The sequence below is a fragment of the Mesoplodon bidens genome (genome assembly GCF_964165515.1).
Source record: "Mesoplodon bidens genome assembly, chromosome: 5".
Classification (NCBI taxonomy): Eukaryota; Metazoa; Chordata; class Mammalia; order Artiodactyla; family Ziphiidae; genus Mesoplodon; species Mesoplodon bidens.
The window spans coordinates 85,732,392-85,748,557 of NC_138161.1; positions in this window are offsets into that span (position 1 = coordinate 85,732,392).

The following is a 16,166-nucleotide window of genomic DNA, read 5'->3' on the forward strand; positions in this document are numbered from 1 at the left end:
GCAGCACGGATAGGGCTGGTGGCTGGGGCCTCAAAGGCCACAGCCTAATATAGCCTGTCTCTTTGTCTCTTAAGGCAAGAAGCCACAATTCTCCACCAAACTTGGGCATTCAATGTGCAGCATGCAGGGGACCATGCTGATCTCACTGGCAGATGTTAAAATGATAGAAAAAAAAAGCAGATAACATACATGGGAAAGTATAGCCTTCTCTTTCTACAGCTGCCAGGGTGATCTGTCTTGGGGGCTTAGTCTGTTTCCCATATATTCTTTAAGTAAAATCCCAGCAATTGTGGCTAGTCAAAAGTGTGAAAGAAAAAAGATGTCATCACTCAAATGTTTCCCATGTAGGGTATGTTTATTAGTCATCAGTCTTATATATCACCATTCAATGGAAAGGTCCACATTTACAGTAACCATGTGCCCCTTCATTTTCTCCAGGCTGCAGCTAAGCCTGGACAATTTAAATGCCTCTATAAGCATCCATTTGTAAGCCATTGTAGCTTCTTGCCAAGTTACTGTGGCATTGAAGTCAGGGGAATGAACAGAGCTTTACAGTACAGCTAGAGAAAATGATCTTTCCAGCAACATATCAAAATGCCCCATTTTCCTCTTCATCATCAAAGAAGATCCAACACTCAGTCACAGAATACCATCATTCAGAAACCTGATTCTCATTTTTTTAGGAGGCTGCTTTAGCTACCTAATTGCAAATTAGCATCAGCTACTGCATGTAAAAGAGCTCTGCTTCTCAATTGTTAGTTCCTATTACCTATTTTATTAATAATCACTTGTGTCCTTTTCAGTTTTAGACGTTAACTGTCTTTTAAATAAAAATGAAATGTGTACTTGGTGACTTCAGACTCAAGCATTTGGTTCCCCATAAATCCTGGAAATGACACAATATGCACTTTGCCTCTGGTGCACCTCTTCAAAAACCAGAGTTATGCAAGGAGAGACACTTGAGAACCAGGGATCCCTATCCCACAAAACCTCCCCAAGTTCTGGGAAGCAGTGACATGTTGAAAATGACAGAAACGAAGCTGCTTAATCACATGGAATCAAGTGTGTGTGTGTGTGTGTGTGTGTGTGTGTGTGTGTGTATTCAAGTAGGCCAAAAAAAGAACCAAGCTGAGTTTCACTTCTAAGCAGTCTTAAGCAATAATTTCCTGGAATCCAATATTCTCCTCGTTTGTTTACACTTTCATGATAATCCATGATTTCCAATTCTGATTTTATTAGAAGCATGTTTCTCATGTTCTTGATCCCACCCAACTTTTCAACTAATTTTGTAATTATAAATTTCTCTTCTCCAAAATGTTCTTTTACCCAATTAAAAAACAAGGTTATTTTAAAATTTCCCTTTTTCCTGACTCTCACTTTTTGTCCTACCATAAACACAAAGTAATTGGGCACATATTTGATCAGCCCATTGCAATCGTTAGAGTTCCTTAACATTGGATCCTTTTAATTATCTCATCAAATAGATAGGAAGGGAACTATTTCCCAATTTAGAAAGAAGGAAATAAGCATGAATGTTAAGAATTGTCCACTGCTGGAGTGATCCATGCCTTAGAGGTCAATAGTCCTCATTCCTAATCAACCCATAATGATAATCAAAGCTACTGTATATTGAACAGAGTACCAGTGCTTTACATTCTTTATCTCTTTGAATCCTCATGAAATACTGTAAGGAAGATGTTAGAACCCTCATTTGATATATGAAGGAGCAGACTTCAGAAGATCAGAATGCTAACCTAAGTCTGCCTAATTCACAAACTACTGGCATAGTCACTGTGCCCTGGAGTCCCCCCATACTTCCAGTCTGCAGGCTAACACATGGACTGTAACATCAGAAGTAACATTGCTGAATTTCTCTTGATGAATATGCATTTTCTTTTTCCCAAGATTCTTATAAATATGACTATGGGAGAAATAAGAGCAGATAGTGCATTCTACTAACCAAGACAAGAGTCTGGCAATGCCACTCACATATTGAGAGGCCAAAAACAAGGCCACAAGAACCAGTTTGGAGGATGAGTCAATTGGCATATGATTCCTGGGTAAGTGGAGATTTTTGTTCTGTATTACGCTCCCCACTCAAAAGAATGCAGTGCAAGTGCATATAATCATAATATAAGAACAGACAGAAGACTGATATGTTGTAAATGCTACTTCTCACGTTGATTTTATCTACCATCTTCCCTTCACATGTCAACAGACTTACGTGAGAGGGAAGACAGATCCCAAGCTGGGTAAAGACTAGTACTTTCGGTCACTATGAATCTTTTCAAAACAACTGTCTATAGTTGTTATTTTAATCTAACCTGTTTACTTTTAATTTAATCCATTCAAATGAGACATTCTTTTTCCTTCCTGGATTTGATTCCAGATCCACAAGCAATTGTTTACTGGTTTGCTTCATCAAGCCCACCTCTGCCTCTATTCTGGTGGAAGAAGAATATCATCTCGTCTTCTCACAACCGATGCAAAGAGCACAGCTTCAAAGAAGGCAGGACATCCTCCATAAAGTGCTTTTGCCACTCATTCCCTTTATTCCTTTACTTTAATATGAAATGATTATTTTTTAATGTGGTTAATTCAGGTGTGAAAATTTAGATCAGAAGCCAAGGCATCTTTAGTAAGTAAAGATGACTGTGTCATTAACAGGGCAGTAAGTCTGAGAAAGTGGTGAAAAAAAATTTGTGTGTGTGTGTGTGTGTATGTGTGTGTATGTTTAAGCACTTTATTGAGGTATAATTGACATGTAAAAATTTGAATATATTTAATGCATATAACTTTATGAATTTAGGAATGAGTATAAACCATCACCATGGGACTTCCCTGGTGGCACAGTGGTTAAGAATCTGCCTGCCAATGCAGGGGACACGGGTTCGATCCCTGGTCCGGGAAGATCCCATATTCCACGGAACAACTAAGCCCATGCGCCACAACTACTGAGCCCGCGTGCTGCAACTACCGAAGCCTGCCCACCTAGAGCCCACACTCTGCAACAAGAGAAGCCACGGCAATGAGAAGCCCGTGCACTGCAACGAAGAGCAGCCCCTGCTCGCCACAACTAGAGAAAGCCCACGTGCAGCAAAGACCCAATGCAGCCAAAACATAAATAAAATTAAAAATAATAATCTCTTAAAAAAACAAAAAAAATCACCACCATCAAGGCCAAAGACATATTCATCACTCCTGAAGTTTCTTCTTGCCCCTGTGTTATTATCATTATTTTGTATGGTGTGCTAAGAACACAACATAAAATCCATCTTCTTAGACAATTTAAGTATCGCTAAGGTCTTAATGTTTATGTCTCCCCAAAGTTCATGTTAAAATCCTAATGCCCAATGGGATAGTATTAGGAGGTGGGGCCTTTGGGAGGTGCTTAGGTCATGAGAGTGTAGCCCCCGTTAATGGGATTAGTGCTCTTATAAAAGAAGGCCCACTGAGCTCCTTAGCCACTCAGACTATCTGAGGACCCAGCAAAAAGGCACTGGTTATGAACCAGGAAGAGGCCCTTCAAAAGAATGCAACCATGCTGACGACTTGATCTTGGACTTCCCAAAACATCCAGAAGTAAGAGTAATAAATTTTTATTGCTATAAGTTACTCAGTCTGTGGTATTTTGTTATAACAGCATGAACAGATTGAGACAAGTATACAATACAGTAGCTTTGGGCAATATATAATCAATCTCCAGAACTTACCTATCTTATATAACTGAAACTTTGTACCCTTTGACAATCGCCCCACCCCCCGACAACACCACCGCCCCTGGCAACCACAATTCTACTCCCTGCTGCTATGAGTTTGACTATTTTACATTCTATACAAAAATGAAATTATACAGTATTTGTCGTTCTGTGTTTGGCTTACTTCACTTAGCATAATGTCCTCCAGGTTCATCCATGTTGTTGCAAATGGCAGAATTTCCTCCTTTTTAAAGACTGAATAATATTCCATTCTACATATATTACACATTTTTTATCCATTCATCCATCAATCGACATTTAGGTTGTTTTCATAACTTGGCTATTGTGAATAATGCTGCAATGAACATGGAAGTAAAGGTATGTTTTCTAGATAATGATTTCAATTCCTTGGATAAATACTCAGATGGATTGCCAAATCACATGGTCATTCTGTTTTTAATTTCTTCTCAAAACTCTTTTCCATAATGGGTGTACCAATTTAAATTCCCACCAACAGTGTACCAGGGTTCTCTTTTCTCCAGATATTGTCCAGTCCTTGTCTTTTGTTTTTTAATAATAGCCATCCTAACAGGTCATATTTCATTGTGGTTTTGATTTGTATTTTCCTGATGGTTAGTGATGTTGAGCATCTTTTATGTACCTGTTGGCCATTTGTACATCTTCTTTGGAAAGATATCTATTCAGTTCCTCTGTCCATTTTTTAATTAAATCGTTTGGCTTTTTTTTTTTGGCCACAGAGTTGTATGAGTTCTTTATATATTTTGGAAGTTAACCCCTTATCAGATATATTGTTTGCAATTTTTTTGGCCATTTCATAGGTTGCCATTTTATTTTGTTGTTTCATTTTCTATGCACAAGTTTTTTAGTTTGCTTAGTCCCACTTGTGTATTTTTGCTTTTGTTGCCCTTGATTTTGGTATCATGTTCCAAAAAATTCATTGCCAAGATTCATGTGAAAGAGTTGTTTCCCCACTGTTTTCTTCTAGGAGTGTTATGGTATCAGGTCTTAAATTTACATCTATAATCCATTTTGAGTTCACTTTTATATATGGTGTATGACATGGGTTCAATTTCATTCTTTTGCATGTGGATATTGAGTTTTCCCAACACCATTCATTAAAGAGACTATCCTTTCCCCACTTTGTATCCCTGGTGTCCTTGTTGAAGATTAATTGATGTATATGCATGAGTTTATTACTGGGTTTTCTATTCTGTTCCATTTGTCTATGTATCTGTTTATATGTGGATACCATATTTTTTATTACTTTAGCTTTGTTATATAATTTAAAATCATGAAGTGTGATGCCACTAGCTTTATTCTTTTTGGTAAAAATTGCTTTGGCGGGCTTCCCTGGTGGTGCACTGGTTGAGAGTCCGCCTGCCAATGCAGGGGACATGGGTTCGTGCCCTGGTCCTGGAGGATCCTACATGCCGCGGAGCGGCTGGGCCCGTGAGCCATGGCCGCTGAGCCTGCGCGTCCGGAGCCTGTGCTCTGCAGCGGGAGAGGCCACAGCGGTGAGAGGCCCGCGTACCGCCAAAAAAAAAAAAAAAAAAAAAAAAATTGCTTTGGCTATTCAGGGTCTGTTGTAGTTTCATACAAATTTTAGGATTATTTTTTCTATTTCTGTGAAAAGTGCCATTGAAATTTTGGTAGAGATTACATTGGTAGGTGGCTTTAGGTAGTATGCACATTTTAGCAATAATAATTCTTCCAATCCATGAACACAGGGTATCTTTCTATTTATTTGTGTATTCTCTAATTTCTTTCATCCATGTCTTATCATTTTAAGAGAACAGATATTTTACCATCTTGCTTAAATTTATCCATAATTATTTTATTCTTTTAATCCTATTGTAAATGGCGTTGTCTTCCCTTCTTTTTCAGATGGCTTGTTGTTAGTGTATAGAGACACAACTGACTTTTATGCGGATTTTGTATCCTATAACTTTACTGAATTTGTTTATTAGTTCTATCAGATGTTTGGTGGAGTCTTTAAGATTTTCTCTATATAAGATTATGACATCTACAAACAGAGAATTTTAATTCCTCCCTTCCACTTTGGATGAATTTTATTGCTTTTTCTTGTCCAATTGCTCAGGCTAGGACTTTCAGTACTATGTTGAATAGAGTAGCAAGAGTAAGCATCCTTGTCTTGTTCCTGATCTTAAAGGAGTACCTTTCAGCTTTTCACCAATGACAGTGATGTTAGCTGTGGGGCTGGCATATATGGCCTTTACTATAGTGAGGTACATTCCTTCTGTACCTCATTTGTTGAGAGTTTTTATCATGAAAGGATTTTGAATTTTCTCAAATGTTTTTTTCTGCATCTATTGGGGTGATCTTGTAATTTTTGTCCTTAATTCTGTTAATGTGATATACCATTTAATTGATTTGCATATGTTAAGCCATCCTTGAATCCCAGGGATAAATACAATTTGATCATAGTGTGTTATTCTTTTAATGTGCTGTCAAATTTGGTTTGCTATTATTTTGTTGAGGATTTTTGCTTCTATGTTTATCAGGGATATTGGACTGTAATTTTATTTTCTTGTCTGGCTTTGGTATCAGAGTAATGTTGGCCTCTAAAATGAGTTTGGAAGCGTTCTTTACTCTTTAATTTGTTGAAAGAGTCTAAGAAGGATTAGGAGTAATTCTTCCTTAAATGTTTGGTAGAATTCAGCAGTAAAGCCATTAGGTCTTGCACTTTTGTTTGTTGGAAATTGTTTGATTACATATTCAATCTCCTTACTCGTTACTGGTCTCTTCTGATTTTCTATTTCCTCATGATAGTAAATTTCTAGGAATTTATCCATTTATTCTAGGTTATTCAATTTATTGCCAGAAAATGGTACACCGTATTCTCCTATGATTCTTTGTTTCTGTAGTATCAGTTGAAATGTCTCCTTTTTCATTGATAATTTTATTTACGTCTTCTCTCTCTCTCTCTCTCTCTTTTTTTTTTTTTTTTTTTTTTTTTGCGGTACATGGGCCTCTCAGTGTTGTGGCCTCTCCCGTTGTGGAGCACAGGGTCCGGACACACAGGCTCAGTGGCCATGGCTCACGGGCCCAGCTCCGCGGCATGTGGGATCCTCCCAGACCGGGGCATGAACCCATGTCCCCTGCATCGGCAGGCAGGCTCTCAACCACTGCGCCACCAGGGAAGCCCTCTCTTTTTTAATTAATTAGCTAAGAGTTTGTCAATTTGTTTATATTATCAACTAAGTAATTTCAAATGATCTGTCTTTGAGCTCACTTATTCCTGCTTGATTGATTCTGCTGTTGAAACTCTCTATTGACTTTTTTTTATTTCAATCATTGTGTTCTTCAGCTCCAGAATTTGTTTCATTATTTTTTAGTTCCTATGTTTTTCTCAAACTTCTCATTTTGTTCAAGTATTGCTTCTGGATTTCATTTAGTTGGTGATAGGTGTAGATTTTTCTTAGATGCCCTTTATCAGTTTGAGAAAGTTCCTATCTATTCCTAATTTGGGTGTTTTTAAATCATGAGTGGCTATGGAATTTTGTCAAATGCTTTTTTCTGCATCTATTTTGAAGATCATATGGTTTTTCTGTTTTATTCTGTTGATATAGTGAATTGCATTGATTGCTTTTCAAGTGGTAAACCAAACTTGCTTTACTGGAATAAACCCTAACATGACATGTTAACCATTTTTTAATTATTAAATTTGATTTGCTAAAATGTTGTTAAACATTTTTGTGTTGATGTTTATGAGGGTTACTGGTCTGTAGTTCTCTTGAAAAGTCTTATCTTGGGCATAAATTTACTAGTGAATAAATAAATTTACTATCTGAGTCTGTAATTTGGGGGTATTTTTAATTACATATATGATTTCTTTCATAGATATAGAACTATTCCGATTTTTCATTTCTTTTTGAGTCAGTTTTGGTAATATGTGGCTTAAAAGGATTTGTTCATTTCATTGAAGTTGTCAAATTTATTACCCCAAAGGTGTTCATAATATTCCCTTACTATCCTTTTAGTATCTGTAATGATGTCACCTGTTTTGGTCCTTATGTTAGTAATTTGGTATTCTTTTCTTTTTTTTTTTTTTAGTTGAGGTGTAGTTGTTTTACAGTGTTGTGTTAGTTTCTACTGTACAGTGAAATGGAGTGTATTGTGCTATACAGCAGGTTCTCATTAGTTATCTATTTTATACATATTGGTGTATATTTGTTAATCCCAATATCCCAATTCATGTCACCCACCTTTTCCTCCTTGGTGTCCATACATTTGTTCTCTACAACTGTGTCTTTATTTATGCCTTGCAAGCCAGTTCATCTGTACCATTTTTCTAGATTCCACCTATATGCATTAATATATGATATTTGTTTTTCTCTTTCTGACTTACTTCACTCTGTATGACAGTCTCTAGGTCCATCCATGTCTCTAAAAGTGAACCAATTTCTTTCCTTTTTATGGCTGAATAATATTCCATTGTGTATATATACCACATCATCTTTATCCATTCATCTGTTGATGGGCATTTAGGTTGCTTCCATGTCCTGGCTATTGTAAATAGTGCTGCAATGAACATTGGTGTGCTTGTGTCTTTTTTTTAAGGGCTTCAAATGCTTGGCTTATTTATTTATTTATTACTTATTTATTTTTGGCTGTGTTGGGTCTTCATTTCTGTGTGAGGGCTTTCTCTAGTTGTGGCAAGCAGGGGCCATTCTTCATCGCAGTGCATGGACCTCTCATTATCACAGCCTCTCTTGTTGTGGAGCACAGGCTCCAGAAGTGCAGGCTCAGTAGTTGTGGCTCACGGGCCTAGTTGCTCTGCAGCATGTGGGATCTTCCCAGACCAGGGCTCAAACCCATGTCCCCTGCATTAGCAAGCAGATTCTCAACCACTGTGCCACCAGGGAAGCCCGCATGTGTCATTTTGAATTATGGTTTTCTCTGGGTATATGCCCAGTAGTGGATTGGCTGGGTCATTTGGTAATTCTATTTTTAGTTTTTATTCTTTGATCATTCTAGTTAAAGATTTATCAATTCTTTAAAGCATTTATCAAGATTTTTAAAACCCAAATTTTTATCTAATTGCTATTATATATTGTTTGTTTTCTATTTAATTTTTCTTGCTCTTATCTTATTTTCTTTCTTCTATTTACTATTTTTTTCTTCTATTTACTTTGAATTTAATTTTCTCCTTTTTATTATATTTTCAAAGTAGATGCTCAGATAATTGATTTTGAAACTTTTTCTTCCCTTTATAGTAGCTTTTAAACTATAGTTTTTCCTCTAATAACAGCTTAAGCTGCATCCCACAAATTTTAATGTATTTTATTTTCATTTTTACTCGGTTCAAAATACTTTCTACTTTCAACTATGGTTTGTTTTGACTCATGAGATGTGTAGAAGTGGTTGTTTATTTTACAAATATTTGGAGTTTATTCATATATTTTTCTGTTATTCATTTCTAGTTTAATTTCATTGTGGACACAGAACCATTAGTCTAAATAAATCTATAAGTGTGTTAACTAGATTGTGGCTAATTAGTAAAAATATTTTAAAGTAAAGCTAGATACCTGAGACAACATAAAGACTTCTTCAAAAGCATTCATGAGTATTAGTTTCTGCACTAGACAGAGTTCTTAGAGAAACAGAACCAATAGGATATATAGATAAAGAAATATTAAAAATTTTACTTTAGGGCTTCCCTGGTGGCGCAGTGGTTGAGAGTCCACCTGCCGATGCAGGGGACGTGGGTTCGTGCCCCGGTCTGGGGGTATCCCACATGCCGCGGAGCGGCTGGGCCCGTGTGCCATGGCCACTGAGCCTGCGCATCCAGGAGAGGCCGCAGCGGCGAGAGGTCCACGTACTGCAAAAAAAAAAAAATTTTACTTTAAGAAATTGGCTCATATCCTTATGGAGGATAGCAAGAACAAAATCTGCATGGCAGGGCCAGCAGGTTGGAGATGCAGAAAAGAGCCAATACTACAGATGAAGGCCAAAGTCCTTCAGGCTGGAAACCTAGAAAGGAGTCAACGTTGTAATTAAGTTCTGGGACCATCTGCTGCAAGCCAGGTTTTTTTGTTCTATTCAGGTCTTCAAATGAATATACCCTATCCACATTATGGAGGACAATCTGCTTTACTCAGTTTCCATTGATTAAAATTTTTTAATTAATTAATTAATTAATTTTAATTTTAATTCTTTTGGCTGCATTGGGTCTTCATTGCTGCGCACAGGCTTTCTCTAGTTGAGGCGAGTGGGGGTCACTCTTCTTTGCGGTGAGAGGGTTTCTCATTTGTGGTGTCTTCTCCTTCTGTGGAGGATGGGCTCTGGAGCACAGGCTCAGTAGTTGTGGTGCATGGACTTAGTTGCTCAGCAGCATGTGAGATCCTCCCGGACCAGGGATAAAACCCATGTCCCCTGTATTGGCAGGTAGATTCTTAACCACTGCACCACCAGGGAAGTCCCTTCACTGGTTTAAATTTTAATCTCATCAAAAAACACCCTCACAGAAACATCAAAAATAATATTTGACCACGTAACTGGGCACCATATCCTATCCAAGTTGACACATAAAATTAACCATCACAGTCTCAGTCACAAAATATATATTATAGGTATGAAAATTAAGCAACAAATCCAAATGTATAATAAGTTAAATAACTTATTCCCTTACACCAGGTGAAATGGTAATTTACCCACGGGATTTTGAGCAGTTCTTCTATCCCTAGAGTGATGTCAACATTGCTAAGATGTTGGTTTGGAAGTGTGGTCATAGAGACAGTAATTCACAGATTGTAACTAAGAAGTTCGCAGTCCCCACCTATATGGCCCCTTCAGATTTTGTGAGTCTAAGTAGCCTCAGTGCCTTTGTGTTTAGATTTAGAGTTTCCTCAGTAAGCTTAAATGTCTATTGAGTAATGTAATCCAGAGCCTTGAATGAGGAGGGGAAAAAGGAGAATAATGCATAGATAAAAGATATAAATTAATATCCCAAAGATTGTAACCAGCCTTAAAAACTTCAGTTGAGTAGATTATGAACTAATTTAGTATTTAAGATGCCATGCATTCACTTATTTATGCATATGTACATTCACTCATTTATTTTTTCAACATCCTAAACATCTATTGCATTTGCCTTACTAGATTGGGTACTAAAAAGTTGACCAAAACAAATTATTCTTGTCTTGAAGCTCACTGGAAGCAGGAGGAGTATACGCAATACAGAAAAAATAACCACCAGTGGCTCAAGTCTGAATCCTGGCATCAGCCTTGTCTACTCCTTCTCCTTTAATGTTCACATTCAATCATCCCTATTGATTTCACCCCCTAAATGTATCTTGACTTTTCACACTTCTCTGTCTTCCTGGCTACCACCCTGGTACAAACCGCCATCATCTCTTGCCTGGACTTCAGATGTAACCTCCAAACAGATCTTCCTGAACCCACTCTTCACCCTCAAATGCATTCTCCATGGTGCACAAGGGACCTTTTAAAAGCACAACAGTTCACACAACTCCCCTCCTTAAAATTCTTCAATGATCTCCCATTTCTCTTAGGATAAAACTCAAAATTCTTGAAATGGCCCACAATGCTCTGTGTGATCCATCTCCTATCTTCATGTCTTGTCCTTTCCTTCCTAATTCACTCTATACTACCTTTGGCCTTCTCTGTCCCTTGGGTATAGCATGTTCCTTCCCATCTCAGAGTTTTTGTATATTTGTACATATGCTGACTCCTCTATTTGGATGTTTTCCATCTCCTTTCTTCACTCACCTAGAGTCTTCTCTCTTTCTCTCCCCTCCTACCTAACTGACTATCCTTTCAGAGTGAAATTTTGCTTTATCCAGAGGTTTACTCTTTCCATCCCATGTGACTCAGCTACTTCCAGTATAGTGCTCAGATCACTTTATGCTAAATTATGCACCTACAATTATGTATTTATATACCTATCTTATTATATGTGTCATGTCTTTCTCCATGACCAGACTGCAAGCTCCATGAAGGTAGAGACTGTGTCTGTTTTTTCATTTTTATATCTAAGGTCCCTACACAATACCTGACTGAGAGCAGAAAGTGAAAAATACCACAAGGGAGGTACAAAAGATTTTGAGTAACTAAGTGGCAGAATCCACTTTGTTAGAAATGATGGCATTGGGACTTCCCTGGTGGTCCAGTGGTAAAGAATCCAATGCAGGGGATGTAAGTTCAATCCCTGGTTGGGGAACTAAGATCCCACATGCCGCGGGGCAACTAATCCTGCACACCACAACTACTGAGCTTGCATGCCCAAATGAGAGAGCCCGTGTGCCACAAAATACAGAGCCCACGTGCTCTGGAGCCTGCACGTCACAACTAGAGAGAAGCCCGCGCACCACAACAAAGAGCCCACGCCACAATGAAAGATCCAGCATGCCTCAACTAAGACCCAATGCAACCAAAAAAATAAAGAAAAGAAAAAGCCTCTTAAAAAAAATAAAAAGTAGCTATAAAAAAAAAAGAAATGATGGCATCACCTGAAGTCCATCTTGCACTATTCACAGAAACAAAGATTACAAGAGAGATCATATGTTTTCCATTATCTTTGACATCATGCCCCTAAACAGAATAAGTGAAGTTTGTGTTTGCTATTACCTGGCTTTTCCTACTGTTTTCCTGCTTCTTTAGCATTCTTCTTTTCTCTCATGTTACTCCCATTTCTCATGTTATGTAGGAAAATGGCCTCATGAAAGTACATTTCCTCTCCTGGAATATTTGCATTTTTAAAAAGAATCCTAGAGGAATTTCCACTCTAGTAATGGAATTTTGACATTATTAGCAAGGGCAGGTACACATTTTGATACCCCTCCAGCTCATGCTTCATGTGCCCACAAATAATGCAGATTCTAGGATGTTGATGGTAACCTCTCTACTTCTCCTCATTCTTGGAATCTTTCTGAATTAGCCATGGTAGGCTAACTGAGAACCCCAAATTTTAATGACTTAATATATGATAAAAGTTTATTCTCAGGCATGCAATAGTCTAATGTAGAGTTCTGGGTCGAGTGGCTCTTCCTGCTAGTTTTCTTCCAAGGAGAAATTCCTATTCCCTTGTGGCTCTGCCCTTCTCTGAGTGCTTAGGGCCTTTCAGATTCAGCCTACAGATAGGGAGAGATGATGCAGAGAGAGAATAGTGGCTCCTTTGTCAGATTTAACAAGCCATTTCCGAAAATGGCTTACGTGAGCTCTATGTGCATTACATTGCCAGGGTGGCTGGGAAATGTAGTCTATCTCTGCCCAAGAAGAAAGATAAACAGTTTGATGAACAAATAGCAAGTCTCTGCACATCTTTCACTCTAAGGTAAAAGATTATTCCAAATATTAATTCATCCACTAAAAAATCCCATAAGTTCAGATCTATATTCTTATATTCCCCTCACCCCAGCCTCAGGAATCTGTAATCTTTGCACATCTTCCTGTACAGCTATGAACATTTTAATTAAAAGTTATTTTGTTGTTATCATTGTTGTTTTGGTATGATAAAGAGTGTGCCTAGCATTACAAGAAAATTATTTGGAGCACCATTTGAACTATATTTCATCACCCCGTTTTATCTAGACTCTGACTATACTGGAGCTTTCAAATAACATTTGAGGAAAAGTGAATAAAAGATATTCTATTTGTAGACTTTTTCCTGATGTACCTTACTTTGGTAAGAAGTAAAAGTATTATATTTACATAGCCACTAATTCCATCTATAATAAGTATTTCACCTAGAGAAAAAATAAAACTCCTATAAAAGGTTTAGCTCTCCATGACTCTATAAAATCCCCCATTTTTAGTGAAAAATAGAATAAACAAGATGAAAGTATAGGCAGATTCAATGAAGACAGAAATTAAAAGGTGAAAATATTTTATAGTCATTGTATCATCGATCCTACCATTTCTTCCCAGTTTAAAAACTTTTTGCTCCAATTATGTCAATCTTTTCTGATTTCACAAAGAACCACTGTTTATATATGAAACACCCAAAGGAAATCCAGTGTACCAAAAACTGCTGTCACATATGCAGAGCAGAAAACTCAAGAAATAATTATGAGCTGACAAATGTCAACCTTTTGGGGTTAGCCTATTCAATCTTCTCAGTAATTACTTGTACTATTGGACTCATCCAATTACTATTTGATCAGCCAATCATTGTCATTTTAAGGATGAATTTGATAAATGCTGAATGTCAAATATTCTAGTGAATTTTAATTCCTGAAAAATAAAGCCATGGCTGAACTAGGTTTAGTGCCTAATACTTTAAAGTTCTAATTTTTATTTGCTTTCCACAGAGAATTCTTTCCCTTTGTCTACACAATTGCTGATTTACTGCTTTCTTTAAAAATAGGTGAACTGAAACCATAGATAAGTTTAAGATTACATTTGTTGAGTTGGATATAAATACTGAATGTACCAAGAAATATCAATTTCCAAAATATCCTTTGTTTCTCTCCTCAGATTATAAGCATAATGATTATTTCTCAAATCTTTTGCAAAAACAGGTTTCTTTGACATGGTTTCAATAGTTTCATCTTGATATTTTTTTAAGAGACCATTTTAGAGTAACTGGTTTTTAGAGCAGACAAAAACAGTTGGAATAAAGAGTGTGGAATCTGATAAGATTTGCTTCTCCTGCTCTAAGAATCATTTTAGAATCCTTATAATAAAGTATTTTAAACATCATACTCTATTATATTCACCTTCCAAATATCACACTGGATTATACCCATCCATAATTCCCAATTAACTGTCAACAGTTTCAGAGCAGGGAGAGAACCTTAATTGTTGCATTCCCAGAACCTTGGGCAATGCCTAACACACAGTAGACACTTGATAATTGTGTGGTGAATAAATGAATTAATCGATTTCTATTCTATTTTTATAAAAATAAAACAAAGTGGCATGACTCATAATCTGATAAATTGCATCAAACATCTCACATTCCTTTTATTCTGGGCTACACCCACCTCCTAACTGCCCAATTCTCAAATTCCACTGCAAAATGTCATGACATGACTCTTCATATAATACACATGTGGTCCATAGTAAATGCTAAATAATGTCCATTTACTGAATGAGGGAATGAGGAAATGATGCTCAATTTAAAAAAAGCATAATAAATTATGAAAATTTGTGAATAGAGTTTAGATATTGAACTGCTCTTTTGGAAGAGGCAGGATGATTGTCATATAAATGGAATTCTACATAGTTGATGAAAATTATAAAAAGATATTGGTAAAAGTATATTTAACCAGTTTTTTGATGTATTGAGTTCTACTTTTGAAAATCACATAGATGATTATTCAAATTTCATCTTTTTTGATATCATTAAGAAAAATGTAATGCCTATAACACATAACTGAGTATTTCATTATATAACATACTGTTCACTTATTGTTTATTTATGATAAATAGTCACTCTAAAGTTATGGAAAATTATTATTCATAATAATACTACCATCATTTATTGAGTGCTTACTATATTTCATACATTTCATACACAACCTTAAAAGAGCCTCTTAATGCATATCAATTTCTTTCTTCTGAGAATTTGTCTCAGTTATTTGTATGATTTTTTAAGAAAATTCTGTATCCAAGACTGTAAATTTTATGAGGGCAGGAATTAAAGACATTCTGTTTATCACTACACATCTGGCATTTGGTACAAAAGAGTCACATATATTAGTTCAAACATAGATTTTTCAATAAATAAATGAGTAAATAAATAAATTAATGCTTCATGGTAGATATTACTGTACCCATCTTACTTACAGAAATAACTTAGGCCTAGAGGCTGTAAAAAACTTGCCCAAGGTCAAATAAATGTGGAGCCAGAACTTGAGCCCATATTTTTAAAAATCCAAATTCATGTTATTATATGCTATGGTCTCCAGCTCACAGTGTTTTTTCTTCTTGGCTTAGTCTGTTCAGGATGCTTAATAAACTACCATAGACTGGGTGGTTTAAGCAATAAACATTTATTTTGCAGAGTGGAGAGTGAGAAGTCCAAGATCAGTGTGCCGGCAGATTTGGTACCTGATGAGAGCCCACTTCCTGATTCATAGATGTCCATCTTCTTGCTTCTTGCTATGTCCTCACATGGCAGAAGAGGGCAAGAGAGCTCTCTAAGGTCCTTTAAGAAGGCCCTTTAGTCCCATTCACGAGGGCCCCATTTTCACTACCTAATTACTGATACTTGCCAAAAGCCCCACTTCCTACTGCCATCACACTCGGGCTTAGGATTTCAGCATATGAATTGGGGGAGAGGGGAGACACAAACATTTGAGCCATAACACTCCTCATTTATTCTCCAAAAAAAATTATATAATGTGTGTTATTGGTTTATATTAGAGACTTAGACAAAGGTCTCTAAAGAAACAATATGGACTACTAGAAACATTTTTTGAGACATTTCTGGTTGAAAAGTAGGGATTAATTCATTGTTCA